Source organism: Mastomys coucha, unplaced genomic scaffold (genome assembly GCF_008632895.1).
Source record: "Mastomys coucha isolate ucsf_1 unplaced genomic scaffold, UCSF_Mcou_1 pScaffold16, whole genome shotgun sequence".
NCBI classification, from domain to species: domain Eukaryota; kingdom Metazoa; phylum Chordata; class Mammalia; order Rodentia; family Muridae; genus Mastomys; species Mastomys coucha.
Genome location: NW_022196898.1, coordinates 10540288 through 10568200, shown reverse-complemented (window position 1 = coordinate 10568200; position 27913 = coordinate 10540288). Strand labels below are relative to the sequence as shown.

Genomic DNA, 27913 nt, shown 5'->3' with positions numbered 1-27913 from the left:
AAAACTGTACAATACATAAATTTTATAAATATTTGATATTTAAAACAAATCACAGTCAAAAATGCACATTAAAGTATCATAGAAAAAAATGTTATTTAGAAGTTTAAAATGCTATGAATAGAAATGGAGATATGCAGAAGAGCCTGGGAAAATATTTTCCAATCTCTGAGAAAACACACATTCCAGCCCCCACACTATTATACCCAGCAAAACTATCAGTCACAATTAATGGAGATATTCAAAACGTAGATTGTTTTAACTTCTCCAACAGGTTGTGGTGAAGGAATGCACTTATTTTTTTATTTGAAAAATAGATCTAAAATAAGCATAAATATTACTACATTTACATGTGTGTGACTTATTGTCTAAGTTTACAGCATATAATATAACTAGTAACTGTCATAATAGTGAAAGCTTTAGACATAGATTTGCCATTTTATACTTGATTTAGGTATGCCAATTACCAGCCTGTTTCGTGACTTTAGCACTAATTTTACACTATTTTTAACATATTTTTTCAGTCAGTTAAACATGCACTTTGTATTTTTTCCCCAGAACAGCACAGCTATAGACAAAGCAATCCAAGAGTCAGTTCTGCTGTAGACTGATAGAAAAGGGATTGGACAACTCACTTAGGATCTCACATCCCTAACGATGGTGTAGTCACTAGCATTCCCACTTTATTTTGCAGACACCATAGAGACAAATAATATGGTTAAATGGAGCTAACTATGTGGAAGTAAACATACACATCAGAGGAAGAATTGTTCTCATTATTATAATAATGATTAAAAATGAGCAAATTCTAAATCTGAATAATGAATAGAAGAAAATTATTTTTATATAGAAAGCATATGGAAACTTTGAAAGAGATAAATAACAAACAGCCAGCTGGGAAATTTTGAGAGCACTAATCCTGCCAGAGGCACTTCAGGGTGTGGCCATTTGTGACTCTCATGTCTGGCAGCTTTGAGATGAGTCAATGGGAGGTTGCACCTCTCCCACCAGACTTTGCAGAGTCATTCGTCTCTGATGTTCAAACAAGCTGTACTACTTCTCTGGCAGGAGCAAAGGCCATGGCCTGATCAACCAAGCAAGCTTTCATTTCCTTTGTTTTAATAAATGTCTACTGTTTGAAACTGAACATTGAAACGGAATCTCCTGTGACCCCATCATGTGCTGAGTCTCCTCCTTTATTTTTAGTTAAATGCCACATGGGCCAGACTCTAACAGCTCCTGAAAGGCAATACTGCTCTATTAAAGTTGGAAATATTCTCTTCTGAATACAAAATTGTCATCCAAAATGCTCTCAGAAGGCTAGTTCCTTTCCCATCTCCCAGTATCTCAAGTCCACTAGAAAACTCTTCTGATTTCTCCTCTCAGCCAGGTTCTTCTCCAGCGACTTCTTTCTTTTTTTAATTCTGAATTTATCTTTCAAAACACTTATATTTGTTGTCATTTTACAGGATTGATTAATGCCTCTTGACAAGTGAGAAAGGTAAATTAGACAGGATTGATTGATTATTGTGCATCTTATTAGTAAATAAATAAAAAGTTTGAAAATTACTAGGAATTTAGTTAAGTTTGAACTTCAATAAACAGAGTAGTTATTCCTATCTAGAAGTTGCTTATATAAAATTCAAAATCAACTGGATATGTGAATTCTGCAGTATGTTGTTTTTATCACAGTTATATCTTCCAAAACTTGTTAGAGTATCTATAATTTTAATATCCTCAATGCGGGAGTGGGATACTGCAAATAGGAAGTAGATTACTGTGAACTTTAGACAATTATCAATACATATATATACAGTGGTACACTTAAAGTACATTGTCCCAAACATTTTATTGAAGCAAATTTTAATTTACCATATTAATATGATTTCTACTTAAAGGGTAACAGACATCATATATATGCCATAGAATTCAATAAAAACCACATTTGAGACAAAATGACTCTCCTAGTTTTCCATGGTATTGATTAAAACAGCATAAGAAGCTTACAAAGTAGAGAACTGCACAGAAATCTCCAAGCTCTGCAGAAGTGGCTGAGTAACTCAAGAATAGGCATCATAAAGGTGAACATGCTCAAGGATTGGTCTTCCTCCTCACTTCTGTAATTGTATAACATAATTGTAGGAGAAAACATAGGCACGACCTGGCAGAGAGCTTACCTGGCATTCTGTGCTTCTAAATAAGAAAGAAAATACACCATGCTCCTGAGTGTTTTCTGATCACTGAATTTTGAATTAGTATGAGTTGCCCGTAGCCAGCCTGCAGACCAGTCTGCACTCCTAACATCTCCTTTTATGTGCTTCTTCTACATAGAGACCCTGGTCTTATGAGTGCTCATTGTCCAATCCAAGTGAATGTGCTAACCAATCCAACATTGGATTCCTTAAGCCTTTCTCACTTCTCTCTAGGCCTTCTACTCTCTATCTTCATTAAAGTTTGAACTTCTGTGAAAAAATAGTCATTTATTTTGGTGTAAAAAATCATTTGATGTATCTTTATTCTCAATTTATAAGCTTCCACTATATAAGTTCTAATAGTTGTTCACATGTAATAAGGCAGAAATTGTTTCCTGAAACTGTTTCTGAGTGGTTCACCTCAGCGCCCTTTACTGAGCAAGAGGCATCACAGCCTTGGACATAATTCCTGCCTAGAAATTGTGAAGCATATTGTTGACTTCTCAGCTTTTTATATTTGCCTTTCTTTTAATCATTTTCAATAAATTCTGAATGCCTATTTATACATAAAAATGTCAAAATACAAAGTAAAAATTGTAAATTTATCAGAGATGTTCATAAATATATTCCAAAGTAGAAATCATATTGCTTTTTCATAAAGGCCACAAAGCACAGAAAGTATTGAAGATAAAAGAATAGATAATAAAAGTTATTAATAATAAAATGGTGTGATATACATTGTATCTATAGAATAATAAACACATCAACATGAAACATATATAGTATTGCCCCTACCCACTTCTGATCTATATAGTGCAAGCCACTTACTGTTTTACTTAAGAACATTATTAATAAAATTTATTGTACTATAACAAGGTTTACTTATATAATCACTACATATAAACATATTTCTACTCTATTATAGTTTATTTAGTTTTGAGTTTTCGAAAAGCCTGTTCAGAGAAATTCTAACAGTAATCATTATGAGATTCTGTGAGTTTCTGTTTCTTGATTAAATTGTTAGGATTATGACCAATATGTTTAAAATTTAAATTCATTTCTGTAATATTGTTCATAATATCTTTTTACACTATGCCTTGTTCAATTGTTAATATTGGATTCCTTAAGTCCTCCCTTCTCACTTCTCTCTAGGCCTTCTACTCTCTATCTTCATTAAAGTTTGAACTTCTGTGAAAAAGTAGTCATTTATCTTGGTGTAAAAAATCATTTGATGTATCTTTATTCTCAATTTCACTAACATAGTAGAAGCTGCTCAATATCCACTAAAGTTTTTCTGTATGGGTTCAGTTGGTATGAAATAACATAAAATGACCAAGCAGTCCTCTCACCTCCCCCCTCTGAGAATTGTTATTGTAGGTTTGCTATCTTCCTCCCTTCATGAAACACTTTTGGTAGAAGAATGTACCAAGACAGATTATATTACAAATTAGGTCCAGGTACCTTCACCTAAATTCCAGAGGGGTACCCAAATCTATACCCCATATGAGCAAAATGTTCAGAGAATACAGAGGTAATATGATTGGCACTCCTTGAGAAGAAAATTTTATTCACTATAATCCAAAACCTATTGTTAAAACACTAACTGAGCCTATTATCAGGAATTGTAGCTGCCTGTATTCTAATGCTAATTATGTTCCCCCCAAACTGTTTATAACCTGCCCTCCCTCTAGTTGTTTCTTATTGCTAAATAAAGATGCCAACAGCCAATAGGTGGGGAATACAAACAGAGGCAGAATTTTAGGATTTATGGGGCTTGGGACCTGGAGAAGGAAGAGGAGGAGATCTGCCATGCAGGAAGATTATGGAGGAGAGGAGAGACACTATGCCTGATAAGAGTGAGGGACATGGAGGCATAGCCACCATATGAAGGAGCCTGGAGAGTGTGGCCCAGAGGGCTGCTCATCTGGGTCTAGAGCAGTCAAGGTAGAACACAGAATTTAGTAAGTAGAAACTCGGAATTATCAGCTGGAGGTCGATTCTATCAGCAGTGTAGGTTGCACAGTGGCACAGCTATTGTGCTGTTTAAGGCATATTGAAACATAAAGTGTGTGTGTGTTTGTGTGTGTGTGTGTGTCTTTTATTCAGAAAATTAAACCACACCAGGACTTATTTACTAACTATTACAACACAGAAGAACTTAGAAGCGCCATAAACTGGAATTTTTAGTAGACTTTATGTTAACCTACTGCATCTTCTTTGCTTGAATGTATCATGTCAATGAATATTCTGTCTAAATTCAGAGCACCTTCATCTAGTATTTTAAAAGAGAAATCATGTAAAACCATTCTTCCCACAAAGGATGAGTAGAAAAGAATGATTGGTAGTATTGGCTACTTTTCTTGTTGCCATAACAAAATATCTAAAAGGATCAAGTGGGAAGGATTTTGTTTGGCTTATAGTTTGAGAGTCTAGGTCAGAATAGTAAGGAAGACATGGTGTCAGGATGCTGAAAGTTCTTGCTCACATCTAGGTATACCCCACACATCTGTTTTTCTACTTTTACCCTTTTTATTTGGGATGAGCCTTCAGTCCATACCATGGTGCCATCCATGTTTAGAGTAACATCTATTAGTCTTTTCTGGAAATGATCTCATGGACATGCCCAGTGGTGAATTCCTCGGTTCTAAATGCAATCAATTTAGAAATGAAGATTAGATATTTCATTGCTTAAGTTCATACAAACTGCTAATGTAGACTAATATTGGTGGTTACTAGCTTGGGCAAGTGACTAGGCATAAGAATACTGACAATGGATTACTTAGTTTGCAGCCCTATAGGAGAACAACAATATGAGCTAACCAGTACCCACAGAGCTCCCTGGGACTAAACCACCAACCAAAGAGAACACATAGTGGGACCCATGACTCCAGTTGCATATGTATAGCAGAGGATGGCTTAGTCAGTCATCAATGGGGGGAGAGGCCCTTGGTCCTGTTGAAGGCTCTATGTCTCAGTGTAGGGGAAGGCCAGGGCCAGGAAGCAGGAGAGGATGTGTTGGTGAGCAGGGGTAGGGGGGATGGAATAGGAGGTTTTTTGGATGGGAAACCAGGAAAGGGGAGAACATTTCAAATGTAAATAAAGAAAATACCTAATTTTAAAAAAGGTATACACACAGCACACAGTTTTGTTACAGTATCCATGGGAATTTGAGAGGTTACTGGCAGATCGTTCCAGGTTTGAATGGTGATCGGAAGTAGAAAGTAAATATCCTGGTGTGTTTTCTTGATGTGGTTACTTAAAAAGAGAAATATTAGAGATGACAGAAATAGGTTGGACCTTAGATATGTCTCCCTTACATACTCTGAGGTACAAATTGCTAGCAAGAACTATTTTGGTCACTGACAAGAAAGAGACTGTTCAAAGATATGGGCCAGATTCCCTAAGGAAAGGCCCTGCACATAGCTGGCAAGTAATATTGATGCTGGTAGTCCTTGGAGACTATAAATGAGTCCAGACAGGAATAGACATTCTAGATAGGGTTTTGGACACGTGGTAGGAGATGAAAACACCATAAAAGGACTGGAAGAGAAGACAGGGGTGATTGGGAATGCAAAGTCGTGTTTCTTCCAACTAAGTAACACAAGAGCTCATGGCATCTAAGAGTGGGCAAAGCAACATAATCCCCGGGGAGTGGCAGGATGAGAAGAAGAACGGGCAGTGTGAATACTTGTCTACAATTGGGCAGATAAGAGAAGAAAGGTTTAGTTCCACCTCTTCATGTATGTGTTCTCACACCTAACATGAGGGGACCAAGAGAGTATCCTCGCAAGACAGATTTGCTCACTTTTCTGCAATACCTTGGTAGATAAGCTAGGGTAAACTGGTATTTCTACACTGTTTTCTTGCCATGATCATTCCAATTCCACTGTCCTCTTTTCTTACTTAGCATATTGGTTTAGGGATCTGGCTTGCAATTGTGAGTGGCAGAAGAGGGGGAAATCTTTAAATAAACAACAAATAAAAACCTCTATAACATTAAAAATTTATTTTTAAAGATTCATTATTTACTCATTTTTCTAAATTGTGTGTGTGTGTGTGTGTGTGTGTGTGTGTGAGATGAACACACATGAGTGGAGGTGTCTGGAAACACTACAGGACTCAGATAGCCTTGGATCTGGAGTTACATGTAGTTTTAAGCCACCCTTTATGGGCGCTAGGATTCAAAGTCAGGACCTGTGTAGGAACAGAAAAGACTCTCATCTGCTGAGTCATCTCTTTAACCAATTTTAACACTTTATGATGTAATTCCTAAGGACCTAATGAGCTTTCCTGAGCTTTTATTTGATGGAACTTAAGAACTAATAAAAATACAGTAAAGAGAAAAAAGCTGTATTGTCTCCTGTTTGAGATGACTCAGTAATTATGTAACCCAACCATCTGACCATGTTTAAGTGGGGGTGGGCTTAAGGGGAAACACTTACTGCATTGTTGTTGCTAAAAATAGCTGGACCTACACAGTGGTCAATAATCCTGATTTTCCAAAAGTGGATTGGTGTAATTTTGAGTGATAGAGGAGTTAGTGGACCTTAGCAATTAGCCACCACAGGATCTTTTGAATTCCTTTTCTCAGGTTACATCTCCTGGCATATGATAGTATGATATAACAGATGTTGTTTGTGTCTATAGTACTCATACTGATATTAAATTATGCCTTTACTTGATGTAATACTGTGCAAATAGGAGAAGAATGGCCCATGGAAGAAAGGGACTTAGTCACTACATAACCTTTATGCTACATCATCCTATATAAATAAGGATAAAATAAAATGAAAAAAGGATTGTGTATGTCCCAATGACAAGTCGCTTTGTTTAGTCTTTCCAAATACTTTCTAAAGTTTTTTTTTTCAGTTGGAAATGTTTTATATATCTATAAGGTTATTACTGATAAATGATAGAAGCACTTTACTGAATGTGGATGCCCAGAACAGTTTCATTGTTCAGCAGTAAGAGAGTGCAGAGAATTTTTTTTTTTTTGCGAGAAAAAAAAAACTGCCCTTGCCTCAGAAAAGGTTTAGAGTCTGGCTCTTATTCTTGAGAAATAACTTCTAAATATCTTTGAATTTCATTTTACATTTCCATCCAAATTCTACTTTTAAAATTTTCTTTTCAAAATTTCAAGCCCTGTTCTACATGCATGATAAATTTCAAAATACAAGATTTAATGCATTTAGTGTGTGCACATGTCTGTTCATATACATGCTACAGTGTAGGAGTTGGTTCTTCCCTTCTACCATGTGGATTCTGGCAGATGAACTCATGTTATCAGGCTTCATTGTAAGTACTGAGCAACTGAGTCATCTTGCTCGAGTATCTTTGTGTTTATCTAGATATAGGAGGACCTTTATTATTCAGGGTGGACCTCCTGGAGCACTTCTGATATTATAACTAATGAGGTGATTTATGGTAGACTTTTGGGCCACATGATATCAGCTAAACCCCCACAATTTGGTAAACTCAGGACTGAGTTTAGTGAACCAATCAATCATCAACACACTGTCATTGTAAAGTCCTTAAAACCACAATTTAAGCATGAACAATTTTTTTTTTCAGAAAAAAAAAGCATGAGCGAGCCTCCTTGGATTCAGAATGCTCAATTCCTACTGCCACTCCCTTTTGCTAGGAGAATGAGACATTCTGAGAATAACTGAAATTTCTTCACATTAAGATCTCTTCTGGACACTTGCCTATGTGTTTCTTCCCCTGGGCTCATTTTAATGAGTTTTTCCTTATAATAAACTGTAATCATGCATTATAGATTTAGTGAGTTCTGTAAGTCCTTCGAGTAATGTTTCAGACATGAGAGCTGCTCATGTGGCCTAGAATTTAAGTTACTGTTAGAAGTCCTAGACAAACTTGGCAAAAAGCTATGGTCTCAAATCTGCACTGTAGCTAACTTCAGTGTATGTTTCTGTGGGTGTGTTTAGAAATGAATAAATCAGAAAAAAATTAGGAAAACAATCTGTTCATGTTTAAATTATTTTAAACATCCTTGTAATTTATTTGAGGAGGCCACAAAACAAGGCATAACAGGTCTATTTAATAAAGGCTAATCTTTATGTTATGAAGAACATTTGGGCAGAGACTTCTCTACACTAGGAAGAATTTTTGTTCTCCAGTGAAATTTTTCAGGGTACCAGCAAAGAAACTGATGTACTTTTCCATTTGTTTGTTGTGGTAACTGTTAATTGCTTTCAGACCTAATTTCACAAAATACATAGGTACTCTATCATTTTGAAGAAATTTTTTCAGGACTATTTTTACATTGATTATATATATGTGTGTGTATGTATAAATTGATATATATGACATTGGTATATAATATATTCATATGTAATGATATAGTACATATTATTGACTAAAAATAAAAAATAAAATTAAAAATTCCAAGCAATGATTCATGAAAATATGTAAAGAATTATTTTTGAATTTCGGAAATTTCAAAAGCACTCCAGGTAAGATGTGTTGTTTTTAAAAGTCAGCAGCATTGGCTGAAAAGAGAAAGGAAAATAAACTAAAAGTCAAGATGCTAACCTGGGTCCGTCTACTAAAACTAAACACATTGGTTTCTTCTCTAGTTCATGACAGATTCATTGTTGAAGCTGCTTCTTTTTACACAACCCAAACTAAACTCAAGTGGGTCACACATCCCTTGTCAGGTCTTCTGTAATTTAAGTGGCTTACAATTTTCAGAAACTCACTTTTCTGAGAGCCGGGGTCTCCAGATCATATCTCTCAGATTCTCAGCTACTGAGTCTGTGGGAGAGGATACCTTCTTATCTACCTAGTTTGATATTGACCCTGCCTTCTTTGACATATATACATGAACACTGGCATCTTAAGGCCCAGAAGGCTTTTCTCATTCTGCCATTCTCAGTTCCTCAAGGTTTGCCATAATATTCCAGGTGGGAAGTTCACAGCTTCCACTTGGGGCCTGATGACACCCTCTGTCTCTTTGAATTTTCTGCTACAGGCATGGTTTTTTTCAATGAGACAGACTACCTGGACTCGTGGAGAACAGTTATTCAAAATACCTTGTGAGTATTAAACCAATGGGTTTCTGTTAATCTCCAAGCGATGTATTGAACATGTGGGATTCATGTCATCAGCTTCCCCTTCACCCAGAGTGTTTCTCTTTATCAAGTGATGGAAGCAATGCTTAAGTATGGAATTATGCCCATTTACTTTTACAGAGCTCTGTTTTCTCCTGTTTTTACATGCATGATAAGTATTCTCCTTTACCAGTAACTTTGTAGAATTTTTTAAGATTTTCAAGTTCAATATCCATTCACAACATCAAGTGGCATTAAAAAACTTTTTCATTTATTCTCTATGATTTTCATACCATGTACCCCAATTCCACTTATCTCCCTGCCCCTCGTGTTCTCTCTTCACACTTGGAATCTCAACCTCCCTCTCAAAATAACACACATACACACACACACACACACACACACACAGAGAGAGAGAGAGAGAGAGAGAGAGAGAAAGAGAGAGAGAGAGAGAGAGAGAGAGAGAGAGAGAGAGAGAGAGAGAGAGAGAGAGAGAATGGAAAACATCTCATTATGGAAGCTGCAGTATGTCAGTGTGTTCCATAGTATATCCTCCTGTAACACATATCTTCACTTGCAAATGTTTATTGAAGTGAGAATTTGCTCTGGTTCTTGGTCTTGGTTTCTATGATACCATTAGTTTTGGAGCCTCACTGGAACTCCTCCCAGTTATCTGGTTGTTGCCTTATGCCATGGAGATCCTGAACCTTTAGAACAGCAGGACTGGCCCTTTCAGGAGTCCCAAACATTTGCAGATGATATAGATTTTGGAGTGGGTCAACTCAGAGCCCTGGATCTGAGCCTGAGTGGTAGATGTCCTGTTCAGCCTGCGAGCTCTCTCTTAGTCACACTACCAGGGTGAGTTCCACAGCACTGCTCTAGTTAGGCCACTTAATGCTGCCTTTCTCAGGAGGCAGGATCAGCTCTTCTACTCTTATGCCCTCTGGGCCTGCCCAGTTGTAGCCATGGCTCCTCAGCCAGCTCCACTGTGCTGCCTAGACAAAGATCTGGGTGTACTTTCCCAAGTACTGCAGCATGCAAAGGGCTGGAACCAGTTTTTCCCATTCTCACACCCTGCAGTATGCAAGGTATGAAGGCTCATCTGTGCCTTCACCATCAAGGCCAGCTCCACTGTGTTGCCCGGACAAGATGCAGAGTGCTTTCCAGAGTGCTATAGCCAGTGAAGGGTCAGGGGAAGCTTTCACACTCTCATGCCCATGGCATCAGCTCTCTCAACTACTGGAGTTATTGTGTGTAGCAGGGCCACAGGGGCCGTCACCCCTGCACCCACACCACCTCACAGCAGAGTGGCAGGGCTAGCTCTCCAGAGCTCTCACTCTCGGGACTGGGTCACCAGTGCCTCCACCACTTAGATCAGCTCTTCTGTGCCATCGAGGTGAGATATAGGGCCAGCTCTTCCAAGTATTGTAGCCGCTGAGGGACAGAGCCAGCTCTGAACCCAGGGCCACTTCTCCTGCCTAGTTGCAAGGAGTGAGAGTGGGCATCACTCCACACCCATGAAGCAGCAGCATCTTTAGATACTGGTACCATCTCTTTTAGTAGTGTTTAAACAAACAAGCAATAGGCTTACCACTTGGTTTTCTCCTATTTTTGTTGTGTTTGAGCTTTCTATGGAGTGCAACAATTTCCTATACGAATGTTGGAATATTCCAAGAAAAGAGATTCATGAAACTTAATTATACTTCAGACTCTTCTGCAGGCAAGCTCAATCACTGATCCAAGTAGTAGATGTCTTCTTAGGGAGATCTTACATAACTTTTTTTGTAGCTTTTTGAGAATATGGGTCAGAAGAAACTAATTTGATTCTATATGACAAGAACAAAGAATTTATGAATAGACAATTCATGGCTTTAGAATTAATGCATTTCTTGAGCCTAGAATGATTTTGTATCAGGTAAGAATAAGTTACTGTTGTAAGCTTACTATATGCTGTGAACTTCTCTGGTTGCATAGATTATAAGGACTCAGTGCGTGGTACCACAAAACTCTGAGGTAGGTTGGTACTGTAATTATCTCCATTTTGCAGGTGAAAAGCCAGGAATCAGAAGTTAAACTGTTTGCTTTGCTTCTTTGTATGTGTAGTGTGGCATGGAACTAGGATTTGAAACTGTGGTTTCAGATAGTGTGTCAACCCTTTGACTATGTTACAACATAGTCCTTATGTCTGCCTCTGACTTGATCAGTAGTAGAAGTAACCCATTCCCATTGTTAGTTTCTAACAATAAATTTTGATATTTATACTTGTCAACTTGAAAATTTGTATGCTTGGTGCTTGGATTTTTATAATCACTGAGATGAGAAGTTTCTCCAGGTGCTGTAGGAGGGGTTGCTCAGCTCTTTTATGGAGAAGCTCATACATGGCAGATCTTTGTGCCTTTAGAGGAATTCCATGAAGTGTGGTTCTAAGTACTGTGCTCTCACATCTTAGCGGAATATTCAGATTAATGCTCTAAAATGATTTCCAAGTGTGCCAAGTTAGATGGAGCTACTGTTACTTGAAGAAGCTAGTCACTCACGGTATATTGTAGTATCTGCCTTCTTCCCCTTTTGTTTTATGCCATTTTAAAAAAATCTACAATTCTTCAAATCACCTCTGATAAAAGTTACTTACCTTTTCCCATGTTTCAATATTAATAAGAAGACAAGAAAACAAAACTTACCCTAAATAAAAGAAAAAAAAAACATTAACAGACTAAAGCTAGGATAACATCAAAATTCAACATGGCAAACCAATACATTTTATTGGGTCCCTTACAGGAATATAGGTGAGGAATTATTTATAGGAGCTGAAATGGCTCAAAGACAACTGTACCTCTAAAAGCTATCCAAGCATGTGTGGTAGTGCCTCTTTCCAGCAGCTCAGGTGGTTTGAGCCCCTTCCAGGCAGCTTGGTTTGTCCAACAGTGTCTCCTAACCATCCTTTCTGCTTATATAAACTCGGGAAGTAAGTGCTAGCGAACCTGATCACTTTCAGGGATGTCTTGAAATTACTGAGTTCTTTATTCTGTAGTTTAACCAGCTTTCCTACAGAATGGAGTACTTCACCTTCATGTACAATAGTCAACATTTGAAGCCCTTCCCTTCAAGATAGAATCCTTTATCTTGGAGGAAATTGCTATACAATATCCTTTGACATCTTGGATTGATTTTCAAACAAGGCAAAATAGAAAAAATAATGTGCAATTGTGTGCTACATTGCCTTTCTAAAATCTTACTTTCTGCTTATTTACTCTCTGCTCATGAAGGCCTTTTATCACCATGCAAATTAAGGTGTTTTTTTTTTATTAAAGTGTAAGCTTAGATACTATTAAACAATCCAGAATTAAAAGTCTCAAAAAAGGCTGTCCTTTTTTTTCTCTTATATAACATACCAGAAACAAGAGCTATTCATGACAATGAGGCACAGTCATGAAGACACCTTTCAGGACCATACATATACTATATTTTGAGGATCCAAATATTCATGGACTTCAGGTTCATGCTGTGCCACATTTCTACCAAGAAAGTAAAGAGGACAAAAGACTGGTTTTGATCACGTGAGACTGGCAGAGCTGAGTAGAGCAGCAAAGAGAGGTGAGAAGTACAGTTTCTACCTGATTTCCCTGCTAACACTCAGGAAAGTATACATTGAGAAAAATTAAAAAGTGACTGAAAATAATGTCTCTTTTGTATGTGTGCATTTATTTTATATACATGTTCATATATACATGTATTTATATATGTGAATCATGTTTAGAAGCAGATTTACTGATTGATCTATTTTGAGTAGATTATCCACAATAGAATATAAATGAAAGAAATATAAATGGAGAGAATAAATAGCTGACTTATATAACAAATGGTTTGTTATATTTTCAAATATTCTATCATCAGTAATATACCACAACCATTTGAATTTTAGAAATTTGATTAAATTCAACTACTTTTATTTCAAATGCTGTGGGGGTTTTATCTAGTATATAATTTAATAATGTTAAGATTTTAATTCCAAGTAATGGTTTTCCTCTCCCCATAGGTTATTTTAACATATTCATTTCCATATGTAACTTTTATAAGGCTCTTTGTACATGAATAGTTATGCATAATTTATAATTTTCCAATTTTTGTTATTTGTTGAGTATAAATACATGCTGACAACTTCTCTTTTGGGCTGTTCTGTCGCTGCTAGCAAAATAGTGGGCACAGTGCAAAAGAGAAAAAGATGCCACATTCAGTTTTCTGAGACTGTTGTAAAAAAAAATAGTGCTACCACAAACTCAGTAACTAAAACAACACAGAAATTTATTCTCTCCGTCTGGAGCCTAGAAAAACTGGAGTCTCTGTAGCCATTTTCTCACTGGGACACTGAAGGACCATCTGTCTCTTGCCTCTTCAGGTTCTGGTGGCTGTCTTCATATTTCTGGGCTTGGGAGCTGCTCTCAGATCACACATGCTTTTCTGTGTGAGTGTCTTCATTGTTTCTATCAAAACATCATAATGACACTTTCATTGCTTTAACAGTCCACCAAGATGACTCAGGATTATCTGCTTATTTTAATAACCTTAGTTGTATTATATCTAAAAAGGTCTTCCTTTCCAAATAGGGTAATAGTTGTAGTCTATGTGAATATCTGTTTTATTTTCATTTTCTTTTATAGAAGGGAAGAATTTTTATACTGCATTCTCTGTGCTCACATGCATTTTACATGGGGGAATTCACTCATTTCATCCTAACATCTACCAAGATCTCAACACATTACTGGTCAGCTCAAATTAAATTCTTATGTAAATATCGGAAGGTCAAAAATCTCAAATACCATTAACTCAATGAAAAAATAATTATGTTCTCATTGTGATTCATCCTAGATTAAAATTTCTCTCCATCTCTGAACCTTTAAAACTAGAGGAACAAAGTATTCCAGTGAAATAAAGATGAGAATTTATGAATACTCAACAGTGGGGAAATACATGACTATGGCTTGGCACAATGTGTACCATCAAGGGTCTAAAGAAAGGTACTGCTTGACATTCAATATCCAGTTCTTATATGTCCATACTTAAATCCCTTAATGTTCATCAAAAGTTTATTAACTGGAAATATTTGGCAGAATATATAGAATAGAGAATGGTCTGAGACATTCTTAGGGTACAGTGTGGAGAAAGGACAATAGTTAAGACACGCTGGAAAGAAACAATTGATAATTAAATTAGAACTGCAAGCTGTAAAAATGTTGTAACTCTGTTTTTTTAAAAAAGAATAAAAGACCTGGAATAGCATTCAAAATATTAACCTCAAGTATCAGTATCCTAAATTGCCCAATTCTTTTCAAGATTTTCTTGGTTGCCCTTTTCTAGGAATAATTATTAATGATGTGTTTACACACTCAAATCTTTCTGCCAGAAGTATTTGAGTGAATACATATAATATAAAAGTGAATGCTAAGATGTAATTTACACTCTTCACATATTTCTAAGATTCTAAGAAATTGGAAAGAAATAATGATCTTAGTAGCCATAGATAACACTTAACAAAAATGTATTATAAGAGTAATAGAAAATTATTTTACATTCTTCTCTGGTCTTTTTATAATTACTTTTCTCAGATATAACCAAAATTAGGTCCTTAATAGTATTTTTATGTATATAGTCAAATCATGGTTTAATACTACCAGATATTTTTGATAGGAGTTGATGGCTTAGAGATATGATTCACTGACTAAACTCACTGGCTGCTTTTGCAATTGAATGTATTTAATTCTCAGCACCACATGGTAGCATACACCCCCCCCCCGTAACTCCTGGTGTCTAGTGCCCTCTTCTGACCTTTGTGCTCACTAAACATGCATGAGGTGTTTGCTGATACATGCAGGCCAAATACCCTCAAAATAAAATAAAAAATAAAATTTAATAAAATAAAATTGAAATAAAACAGGATTTGAAGGTTAGATGTTTAGTTTGGTTATGTAGCATATTGAAAAGTAGGACCTTCGTTCAATCCTTAATGTGCACACACATACATATACACACTCACATAATCATAATGCACACACACTCACATATACACAAAACACACAAGTGTTCACAATCACATGTACATGTGCATGTACATATATACACATGCACATAACACATACACATGTATACACATTGTATGAAAATGCATGTGAGTACACAAACAAAAATATACACATATGTGCACATATACATAAATAGGTATGCATACAATACATTCACATACACAATCAAACACAAAGACATATTTGTTCACACATGCATCCAAACATCCAAACACACACATGTGCCTGTACATATATGCATAGCCATACACATGCTCAAATATATGTGTGTACACATTCACATACTCATGCATGCTTGCACACACACAGGCCCACATACACACATGAACATTCACACACAGGCATGGTCTCTCTCTTTCTCACACACACACACACACACACATACATACTCATGGGCTTAGTTATGTACTTTGTACACATGTACATGCTCACACACAAATGTGAACAAACATACAATTGGGCACCTACCCATATTCACATTCATATAAGTGCAGACACACACACAAATACACACACTATATACATTCATATAAGTGCAGACACACACACAAACACACACACTCACACACACATACACACATACACAAATACACAAGCACTAGCATCCACACACAAATAGCTACAGCATTAAAAATATCTTACAAGATTACTTTTGGATCAAGGAACTTAGTTCCAAATTTACTTAGTTTATGTTTAATAGTATGAAGGGCCATATGTAGCAATCATAGTTTGTATCTTTGCTAATTTGAAAAGATATCTACATGATAATAATAGTCAATAATAGGACAAGAGTCTAAAATAAAGTATGTCTTAAATATAACAAAGAAGTCTAAAATGTGAGAGGCCAAAATGGTGGAGGGCTCAAGGTCAAATTTTCTAAAGCCATCATGTATTTGTCTCTGTCAAGAACAGACTCTCCAGTGGTGAAACTTCCCTCTATGGAACTTGTCAGCACTGAGTAGATTCAAGAGCCACAGGAATGAGAACCAAGGCAACCACAGCTTAGCTTTCTACTGTGCCTATGAAGGCCAGAGTCAAACAGGGTCCACCTTGAGAAGAAGACCAGGCTGCCAGAAAGAAAAGTAAAGGACAGGCCATGGACTGCACGGGGCACAAACAGAGGCCTACTGATGCCGAGAAAAAACAGAAAAGAAAGAAAAGTGAAGACAGGCCGGGTGGTGGTGGCACACACCTTTAATCCCAGCACTTGGGACATAGAGGCAGGTGGATTTCTGAGTTTGAGGCCAGCCTGGTCTACAGAGTGAGTTCCAGGACAGCCAGGGCTACACAGAGAAACCCTATCTCGAAAACACACACACACACACACACACATACACACACACACATACACACACACACACACACACACACACACACACACACACACATCAAAAACAAAACAAAACAAAACAAAAACAAAAAGAAAAGAAAAGAAAAGAAAAGTTTGCCATCTGTATTCTGTTTCATATATAGCTGTCTTGAAGTGTATGTAGCCTCTGGTCTGCATGTTGGATATGCCAATGAAAGACATTTTGAAGTGCTGCATAGGATTAATATAGTTAGACTGGAATAATTATAGTAATTGTAATTTTCATATCTCTTCAATGTTTCAGAAAAGATTACAGGTATGATCCCCTAAATTTCATTTATTTTAATGCACTTTAGAGCAAGTTATGAATGGGCAGACCCCTCTCCTCCTAACGTTACTATTTTCTCTTAGGCAGGACATCTTTAGTACTTCTATGATGTAAATAGGATTGGAAACTGGATCTTGCTATACTGTGACTTTCTAGTCAAGTATTGCTCGAAGTCCAAGTACAGTCCTTTAGTTGAATGCAATCCCACACCCTACTCAGTTTCCTAGTTGTATGACAAGACCCTTTATAGAGAATAAATCAGTGGAACGTCTTTGCCCTTAGTTGTTGGATTTCTTTATATTATGGGAGCTGTTCCCTAGTCTTTTGTAGCACATTCATTTTGTGTAATTTCTATTAATTTGGGTTTGTCTAGTTTTTCATGGCTGGTTTCAAATTGGCTTTGACTGAATTTGAGGAATATGATTGAAATGACCATGTCATTCCTATAAGATCAGTTTGTATACTCTGAGCTCTTCTACTAATGCGATTATAAAGTACACACATTTGTTTAACTTTGTATATATCAGTTACCATAATAATTTTGAGACATATCCACTGTGGTAACACAGTGTATTAACACTTCGACATTTCTATTGTTAAGGAAATTTGTGTTCTAAGAAAATGCTGTACTTTATCGATGAATATGTGAATTCCATGTAGGTTCAGGGTATTCTAATGCAGCTTCCATGAACATGTTATGTGTCTTTGATTGGACTTATCTTTTCAAATTTCTTAGGTAAATATGAAAAGGCGTTAAATGGATATGTACTACTAACTGTATTTGCTGAAATTAGTTTCAAAGTGAGAGGTATGGAAAAATTCTGAATGTGCTACCCTCTCCCTGGTACTTGAATGAGGAAGATGTTTGAAATGTTAAGCCATTCCAGTGCAGTTTTACTGGGTGTCATTATAGCATTCAACACACACTAACAGAAATTATTAAGTAGCTTGCCTTTTCATATATACTCTTTTTACCATTCATACATCTTTTTCTTATGAAAAGGGTGTATCTCTGACTACTTTGCCTGTTCTAGGGAATCTTTTTCTCCTATTGGGGTGCTTTGTCCAGCCTCAATATGAGGGCTTTTGCCTTGTCTCATTGTGTCTTGTGTTGTCAAGTTTGGTTTTGTCTCCTGGAAGCCTACTCTTTTCTGAAGGGAAACAGAGGGAAGGGCAGAAGATCTTGGGGAGAAGAGAGATGGGAGAGGGAGCTGGGAGGAGTGGAAATATATCAAACAGTGGTCAGTATATTTTGAATGAAAGAAAAATATATTTGAAATAAAAAGAGAAAAAAAAGTTTGGCTAACATGTTAAGTTCTAAGAAACTTGTTCTCCACTTGAAATACAAGTTCTTTTAAAAAAATTGAAGACCAGTTTTAGGGTAAAGTATAGCTTTTAAAAGGTACTTTAGAGAACTCTGACTTTTTTTATAAAAATAATTATATTTATTTTTGTGAAAATGGAAAGTTTCTAAGGCCCTGACCTTTGCTTAACTCTAGGACTTGGATCGCAGTTGCCTGCACCCTGCCCCCCACCCCATGACTCAGCTGCAACTGCTGTGCTTTTCCACTTCTCTGTGCACATGTTCCTGTTCATCTTTTACAAACTGCTCTCCTGGCTAGACTTGCTGCTGTCTCTGGTACTCAGGGGTAGCCACTTTGTGTCTTGGCTAAATAAGTTTCTCTAGGGAGAACTTGCTTTGTGTATGACTCTCTTTTAACTCTCTGTTTTAGTTAGGATCTCCATGACAGTGAAGAGATAACATAACCTTGGCAATTCTTATAAAAGAAAATGTTTAATGGTGACCGGCTTACAGTTTTATAGATTTATTCCATTATCATCATGGCAGGAAGCATGTCAGCATGCAGGCAGACATGGGGCTAGAGGAGCTGAGAGTTCTACATCTTGATCCACAGGCAGCAGAAGGGGACTGTCCCACTGGGCATGGCTTCAGCATATAGAAAACCTCAAAGCCTGTCTCCACAGTGGTACATTTCCTCCAACAAAGCCATACCTCCTATTAATGTTACTCTCTAAGGGCCTGTAGGGGCCAATAACATTCAAATTACCATATTCTCACTCTCCTGAAATGCCTGGGTACCCTTTCATTTATTATTTGTATATGTGGACATGCATATATCACACTTTCATGTAAAGGTCAGAGGACAACTTGGTGGAGCCAGTTCTCTCTTTTTACTATATGGACACTAGAATATAACTCAGCTCATCAGGCTTGAGGGCAAGTCCCTCTATCTGCTGAGCCATCTTTTTTGCTCAGGATTACCATGGTTTAAATTTAATACGACATTAACTAAATTTGCTGAGTTTATTCTGCTCCCTTGTAGTGATTTTGTTAACTTTGGGCTTACATTTACCTCTATGTTGTATAGTAGATTCCTCCAGATTGAAACATTCCATCTGGCATGTAAACACCTTAAGCCAGAAGAAGGTAAATAACTCAAAACAGCTTCAGGAAGTCTCTCAAAATCATTAGATTCATTATGCCTCTGTGTCCCCAAGATTATATAAACAGCAACAAAAACAAAAGGCTACTGAGAGTCACTCATAGACAAATTATGCATCAAAAAAAAAATGGTTCTGAGATCAGATCAGCTGCCTGGAAGAAGCAGAGACACTTGAAACTTCCTGGAAGAGGTTTAGACCAAATGAGTCACCTGAAAAGAATGCAGTCCAACATGTTGAGGTGCTGTCAGGGTGTTCAGTGGGAACACTTTTGTTCACACTTTTGTGAAAGGGCACTCGTGCTGGGATGGACTTTGGTGATGCAGACGTCTTGGAGTTATTTCTGCTCCTGAAAGTAACTACTCTATCATAGTCTTGTAAGTAACCCCAAGAAAACGAATTGGTTCACCAAGTTGGACTTTGGTAGTATCCTTACTGGAATAATTATATGTCTGTGTTTGTGTGTGTGTGTGTGTGTGTGTGTGTGTGTGTGTGTGTGTGTGTGTATGTATGTGTGTGTGTATGTATGTGTTACATCTCCCCAGAAAAAGTCTTATCACACAACACTCTGATTAATTTATATTACATTCGTTATAATTACATTATATAAATTATATGTACATTATATGTACAAACATACATATACATATATGTGTGCATGTGCATATATATGTACATGACAAGGATTCGAGCCTTTTTTCCACATGGCACTTTATTTAAACATTAACTGACCATCAATGTGCTTTCTGTTTGGAAGCTCTGTTTTTTATAGTTGCACAGCATTCCTTTACAACAAGAAAATGTGTTATTTTAAATATATTTGCTAATTTAATTACTACCTCTTTATGTGATGAGCCTCTGGTGACTGCTACTATTGATCTCTGTATGAAAACTCTTCTCACCTGACTAGAGCTCCTATGTTCATGTTTGATATGATCTGCTCGTCTCTGAAAGAATACCTCATTGCACCCTCTTATAATGAAGCAGTGCAAGGCAAAGTAAAGCTTTGCAGAGGAGTCTTTCTCCCACTTCTGCAAATGTGAGCTTTATCCTCATGTCTTTGGGACTTAATTGTCTTGAAGAAAAAAAATGTGGATGAAGAAGAGGAGGTAGAAAATAAAGAGGAAAAATGACATAGAATAAAAGTAAGAATATTATATTTTTATTTTAAATAATATTTAAGGCATAGTTGAATTATTCCTAGGGCATGAGAGGCCTTCTAGTCATAATAATTATAGATAAGCAGGGCATTAATGCTTTGTGACTATGATGGTTAATGTTAATAATATTAATTGGACAAAACTTAGAATCAGTTGAGAGATTCCTGAGCATGCCCATGAGGGATTCTCTTCATTACATTAATTGATCCCCACAGGGGATCTTGACCTGTACAGAAGTGGAGATGGTGCATGGACTATTTGAATGTGAAGAATGCTAGTTGACTAGTACCAAGAATGCATTCCCTAATTTTTGGTTCTCACTAGAGACATAATGTGACAAGCTCCCTCAAGCATCTTCCTCTGTGACCTTTCTTGACTAAGGGACTGTTTCAATGAAGAATCATTCTGCTTGGAGGATGGCACAGACATTAGGTGAGGGTAAGAATCTGGATCATTGGCTGTGATGATTTTGAAAAGAATTCATCACAGAGAAAGAATGACTTATAAATTCATCTTCTTCAAAATTGATACAATAGTCACAAACATCAAGAAAAGCATTCAGTCTCACTCTTTGTTCTTCTCTTACAAGCCACTTCCCAAGTTAATTGTCTACATTTCTTTTGGTTGTATAAATACTTTTGAAATATGTAAGCTGTTCTGAAAACCATAGTGTAGTGTAAAAACATCAAATAAACATTCCTACTAATACAGAGGTTGAGAAGGAGAAGCATGATTTCAAGACCATTATGTGGTACCCAGCAAGACACTGTCAGGTACATACAAGCAGAAAGTGTATATGGATTGTACAATATTGGACCTATTTCTCCAGTTACCAAATTAGAGAGACGACCAGATGATAGACAACAAATTTCTAATTCCTCATACTTTTGGATTTCAGTTGATTAGTATATGTTGTTAATATTAATTTTCATATTAATAGATATTAAGAAAATAATTGCTAATACCTGTTATTTTTGTTTTGAGAGGTAGAATTATGTTTGTGTGGGTTTGTTGAAAGACTACTTTCTTCTTCTAGGGTGTAGTTTTGTTCCTTATGTTGGTGTTTTCCATCTATTATCCTTTGTAGGGCTGGATTTGTGGAAAGATATTGTGTAAATTTGGTTTTGTCATGGATATCTTGGTTTCTCCATCTATAGTTATCAAGAGTTTTGCTGGGTATAGTAGCCTGGGCTGGCACTTGTGTTCTCTTAGGGTCTGTATGACATCTGCCCACAATCTTCTAGCTTTCATAGTCTCTCTTGAGAAGTCTGGTGTAATTCTGAAAGGCCTGACTTTATATGTTACTTGACTTTTCCCCTTACTGCTTTTAAATTTCTTTCTTTGTTTAGTGCATTTGGTGTTTTGATTATTATGTGATGGGAGGAATTTCTTCTCTGGACCACTCTATTTGGAGTTCTGTAGGCTTCTTGTATGTTCATGGGCATCTCTTTCTTTAGCTTAGGGCAGTTTTCTTTTATAATTTTGTTGAATATATTTACTGACCATTTAAGTTGGGTGTCTTCACTCTCTTCTACACCTATTATCTTTAGGTTTGGTCTTCTCATTGCGTCCTGGATTTCCTGCATGTTATGGGTTAGGAGCATTTTGCGTTTTGCATTTTCTTTGACTGTTGTGTCAATGTTTTCTATGGTATCTTCTGCCCCCCTGAGATTCTTTCTTCTATCTCTTGTATTCTGTTTGTGATGCTTGCAGCTATGACTCCTTATCTCTTTCCTAGATTTTCTAACTCCAGGGTTGTCTCTCTTTGTGATTTATTTATTGATTCTATTTCCATTTTTAGGTCCTGGATGGTTTTGTTCATTTCCTTCACCTGTTTGTTTGTGTTATCCTGTAACTATTTAAGGGATTTTTGTGTTTCCTCTCGAAGGGCTTCTAGCTGTTTACCTATGTTCTCCTGTATTTCTTTGAGGGAGTTCTTTCTGTCCTTCTTAAAGTCCTGTATCATCATCATGAGAAGTGATTTTAGATCTGAATCTTGCTTTTCAGTGTGACAGTGTGTCCATTACTTGATATGGTGAGAGAATTGAGTTCTGATGATGCCAAGTAACCTTGGTTTCTGTTGTTTATTTTCTTATGCTTGCCTCTGGCCATCTGGTTATCTCTAGTGCTATCTGTCTTTGCTAAATCTGACTGGGATCTGTCCTTCCTGTGATCCTGGTTATGTCAGAATTCCTCAGAGTCAAGCTGTCTCTGTGATCCTGTGATTCTGGGATCCTGTGGTCCTGGGCTCATTAGAGCACCTGTGAGTAGAGCTTCCTCTGGGTATTATGAGCCTCATTGCAGAGTTTGTGCCCAAGGTTTCTCAGGGCACGGGTCCAGATAGACTGGAGATAACCTGTGCCACTGGGATGACAGTGTTCGTGTTTGCCTGGGTCCTGCTGGTCCCAGTTAATCCCGGTGTTGGGACAGATGTTGTACCCTCATCACCTCTGATCCTATTATCCTGTTCATGTCAGAGTGCCTAGGAGTGGAGCTTCCCCTGGGTGTTGTGAAACTGGCTGCAAAATTTGTGAACAAGCTATTTGGAATATTTTGTCAAAGCAAAGAAAAAGAAACTAAGACAGAAGTGAGGCCATTGATATCAAATTCTCATTTGAAGCCCCTGGAGTTGGGGTTTATTCATTTATTTATTTTTATTTTTTAAAGAATGTGAAGAATTTTAAAGCTTTGGGCTGGAAAAGCTGTTGAATGAGAGATACTGAACTTAATGGGCTCTTCTAATGGGAACTTGGAAGACAGTATTGCTGAGAGAATTGTAGACTGTGGCGATGTAGCTCCTGCAGCTTTGGTGAACAAGGACTCTCTCTGGAACTGTGTTTGGGTTATTATGTAGTATATTTTTATGAAGGATCTGGTTTCATTCTTCAATGTTTCACCATGTCCTGGATAACTTGAGTGAAGTTACACATTAAGATAATGGACTAATTTGTTTGATGATAAAAGGTATACAGATAGGGTTAATTAAGGTTGTGTACAAACTATGCAGACAACAAAGTAACTAACTTTAATGAGATTAAGGACATTAAAGTCCAACCTGGTACTCTGCATTAGGGCAACTGTAAAGCAAGTTATTTCTTTAGAGTGAGCATATGGAAGTTGACATAACTGATTCAAGTAGGCTAAGCCATATCTTGAAGTGGCAGCAGAATTCAACAGCATTGTCTACATGGCCTTGGTTTCAAAAGACTCACAGATGAAGAATTGAGGTCATGGAGAAAAAGTGATGCCAGGCATGTGTGGCAGGGCTGGAAGTCCTGTGGAGAGGCTCGAAGAGGCCATGGAGCAAAGCTGTGAAGCCTAAAATGCAGTGGAGAGACCAGTGGACTATTGGAGCTGACAGCCCCACAGGCAGGCAATAAAGGTTTGAAGTGGAGCCTGCCCTGGAGTCCACACTGTTGAAAGCAGGAAAACTGAAGAGCAGAGCCTGGAGATGACTTTATGAACTCTGGGTAATGGAGATGAAATGATAGATTATTTTTCATCCCCTGGTGGGTTTTGGTTTTGTTCTAGTTTGATAATTCCTTTGGATTCCAAGATTTCTCCTTTGGAAAATAAGGACGTTTCCCCTGTCATGAAATAGTGAAAGTACAGGACTTGTTTTGAGGTTATAGGAGCTCACAAGTGAGGGACTTTGTATTTTTAAAGTGTTGACTATTAATGAATAGGTAGACTGTTAAACTTGAATTGTGTTTTATATTATGAGAAAACCACGAGATCGTTATTAACAAGGGGTGGAGGGTTAGGGCTAAAAAATCATGTCTTGTTGGTGGGGATGTAGAGAAAGAGGAACACTCCTCTATTGTTGGTGGGATTGCAAACTGGTAAAACCACTCTAGAAATCACTTTGTCTGTTCTTCAGGAAATTGTAATATCTGAGGACCCAGCTATACCACTCCTGGACATATACCCACAAAATGTTCCAACATGTAATAAGGACACATGCTCCACTATGTTCATAGCAGCCTTATTTATAACAGCAGAAGCTGGGAAGAACTCAGATGTCCCTTAACAGGGGAATGGATACAGAAAATGTGGTACATTTACACAATGGAGTACTACTCAGCTATTAAAAACAATGAATTTATGAAATTCTTAGGCAAATGGATGGAAAAAGAAAATATCATCCTGAGTGAAGTAACCCAATCACAAAAGAACACACATGGTATGTACTCATCGATAAGTGGATATTAGCCCAAAAGCTCAGAATACACAAACCACAAGAAGCTCAAGAAGAAGGAAGAACAAAGTGTGGATACTTTGGTCCTTCTTAGAAGGGCGAACAAAATACCCATGGGAGGAGATACAGAGACAAAGGAGAGCAGAGACTGAAGGAAAAGCCATCCAGAGACTGTTCTACCTGGGCATCCATCCTATATTCAGTCACCAAACCTAGACACTATTGTGGATGACATGTGCTTGTTGACAGAAGCCTGATATAACTGTCTCCTGAGAGACTCTGCCAGTGCTGACAAATACAGAGGTAGATGGTAGAGGCCAACCATTGGACTGAGCACAGGGTCCCTAATGGAGGAGCTAAAGGGGTTTACAGACTCATAGAAGGAACAACAATATGAACCAACTAATCCCCCAGAGCTCCCAGGTTCTAAAACACCAACAAAAGGGTACATGTGGAGGGACTCATGGCTCCAGCCATATATATTGCAGAGCACGGCCTTCTCGGACATCAATGGGAAGAGAGGCCCTTGGTCCTGTGAAGGCTCTATGCACCAGTGTAGGGGAATGCCAGGACAGGGAAGTGGGAGTGGATGGGTTGGTGAGCAGAGGAAGGGAGGATGGGATAGGGGGGTTTTTGGAGGGGAAACCAGGAAAAGGGATAACATTTGAAATGTAAATAAGGAAAATATATAATAAAAAAATCACATCTTTAGGTATCAAATGACAAGTACAGAGTTGTGATGGGTAGTGATAACAGTAATTCTGACAAAGCCTACAGTTATCTGGAGACAGGCTTCTGAGCATGCCTGTAAAGGAGTCATTGTCTTGAATACATTAATTCATGTGGAATAATTATTTTGACTGAATTAGAGGATCCTGGACTGTGTGAGCAAGAGAAAGTGGTGTAGTCACCCACTGTTCTTTAGTTCTGACAGCAAACGAAGAGTGACTAGTTCTTCCAAGTTCCTGTTGCTGTGATTTCTCTGCCTCAAAGCACTATAATTTGGAATTGTGAGAATAATACATTCTTTTTGAGACTCAGACCTTGGCTGCCTTTTCCTATGGAACACGGTTAATGAAGCCGCCTCCAAGCATACACCCCACTGGGTTTCTCCCTGCATCCTACCTTGTAGAGTTGTGAGGTTGTAGTTCCTTGGGAGACCCTGAAACATGGAATTCTTCAAGACTTCTAATACTTGGCATTGCTGTAGCATCCAGCAGTGACACTGAAGATAAAGACAATGTGGACATTCCTCTGGACCTTTCCTCTTCAGTAGCCTCTGGCAAGAGAAGGAGAGGTAATCTACCCAAGGAGTCTGTCCAGATTTTGCAACACTGGCTGTATAAAAACACACAGAGAAAGACACACTGTCCACACCTGTTCATCATGTGCTGTAGGCTCCTCTCTGACTTGGTAAGAAAGGATGGCAAAGATCCAAATAAGTTCATGCTTTCCTGCCATGGGTGCAAGGTTTCAGGAGCTAGCTTTGTGGAAAATGAGATGGGTATCACAAACTTCATGCCAGCCCTAGAAGAGAGCCAGTTTTATGCCTGCGCAGATGGACTCAACCCCACTTGAGGGAACCCAGTGTTTCCTAGACCTTCTCCCCTAGGGATCCATCTTGGCTCACCCATCAGTGATCTGCCATACCACCGTGACTGCAATGAAAAATGGGACTTTCTCCCTGCCAGATGGTTGGTGTGGGACAGAACATCGATATACAGCAAATAGTGGAGCAACTTTATGGACACCTTCTTCATGTACCCAAAGAATGCTTGAGAACCCAAGGGTGGTTTTCTCAACACTCCTCCCAGCTACTCTGTCAGACTTCAACCAGATTCCAGATTTTAGCAGATGATGCACTCAAATGGGCAGCAGAAAAGACTCTTCAGGACAAAGTCACAGCTTAAACATTTTTTTTTTCAAAAAAAAACCATTCCCCAAAATATTGTCCTGATTGCTGGCAGTTAGGGCAAGAGACAAATTATATTTCTCTATTAATATTTGCACATGAGTTTGCTCAAATGAAGCTTCCAGTTACTAAGATGTCTCCAATGGAATACAGTCATTCCAAGAACTACAGACTAAAGCTAATGTAGAAACAAAGGGTCTTCTTCTTAAAACATTTCTTGGTAGACCTTTCATAATGTGAGATGGTTCTCAACATCATTTGTTCTTCTCTCCACTCTTTATCTTTTTAATGGTTTATTCAGAAGCCCTAACATCTTTCTCTCCTCATGTAGAACAAGATGTTCACATACAGTTCAATGAATAATCTTTTAGGGTTTTTATTTTATTTTATTTTATTTATTTATTTTTTTAGATTCAAGCAAGTATGAATCTCATTGTTGGATTTCTTTTTTTCTTCATGATGTAATAAAGTATTTTCTTAAAACATTCTTTTTCCCTTACAATGCTTTTGTCGGGCAATTTTATCAAAGCAACCAGAAAATAATATTATTCGCACTACATATTTAAGTTAGTTGGCACTTTTTTTCTACAGAAGTCAAAATACTCCAGCTTGTCTCATATTCGTTTATTATTTCATAATGGGTTTGCTCTCATTATTGTGACCATAGTTTTTAAGCCACAAATCAAGATTCATGGTGGAGAAAATGTGGTAGAAGTAATGTCTCATAGTCAAGTTTAAAGCTGATTTCCGTATGAATCCTTAGCAAAATTTTGAAGTCCATTTCAGTGAAGTAAAAAGACTTTGTAAATGCTTGGACAAAGAACTACAGAGGTCAGTAGTATGGCTGTGTGTGAGTGGAAGCTGATATCTGAACACATCATATGGATTTGTACTCAGATAAACCTCAATGTCTGAGGGCAGAAGAGATCTAGAAAACTTTACCAAACACATAAAGCTTCCTTCAAGTTGAGTATTGCTTCTTGTTATGATGTAGATGTATGGGTTCTAAAGAAGCTTAAACACAAAAACAAGGACTGAAGACAAAGCAAAAAGAATCCCATCATAAACATTTTATTTTGCCATTTTTATGTTTACTATCATAGAAACATGGTAGAAATTACCATTAAATTATTTTAGCAATTTCCAAAGGTCCTGAGGAATAATTTTATTTATTTTGGCTTCTGCAATATAACTTCCAGTCTATAAA

General features: G+C 37.4%; 1 pseudogene; it reads left to right on the top strand.

Annotated features, from left to right (window-relative positions):
* LOC116094276 overlaps positions 1-26704 on the top strand; it is a 145420-nt pseudogene extending 118716 nt beyond the window's left edge.
* Positions 26705-27913: the final 1209 nt, after the last annotated feature.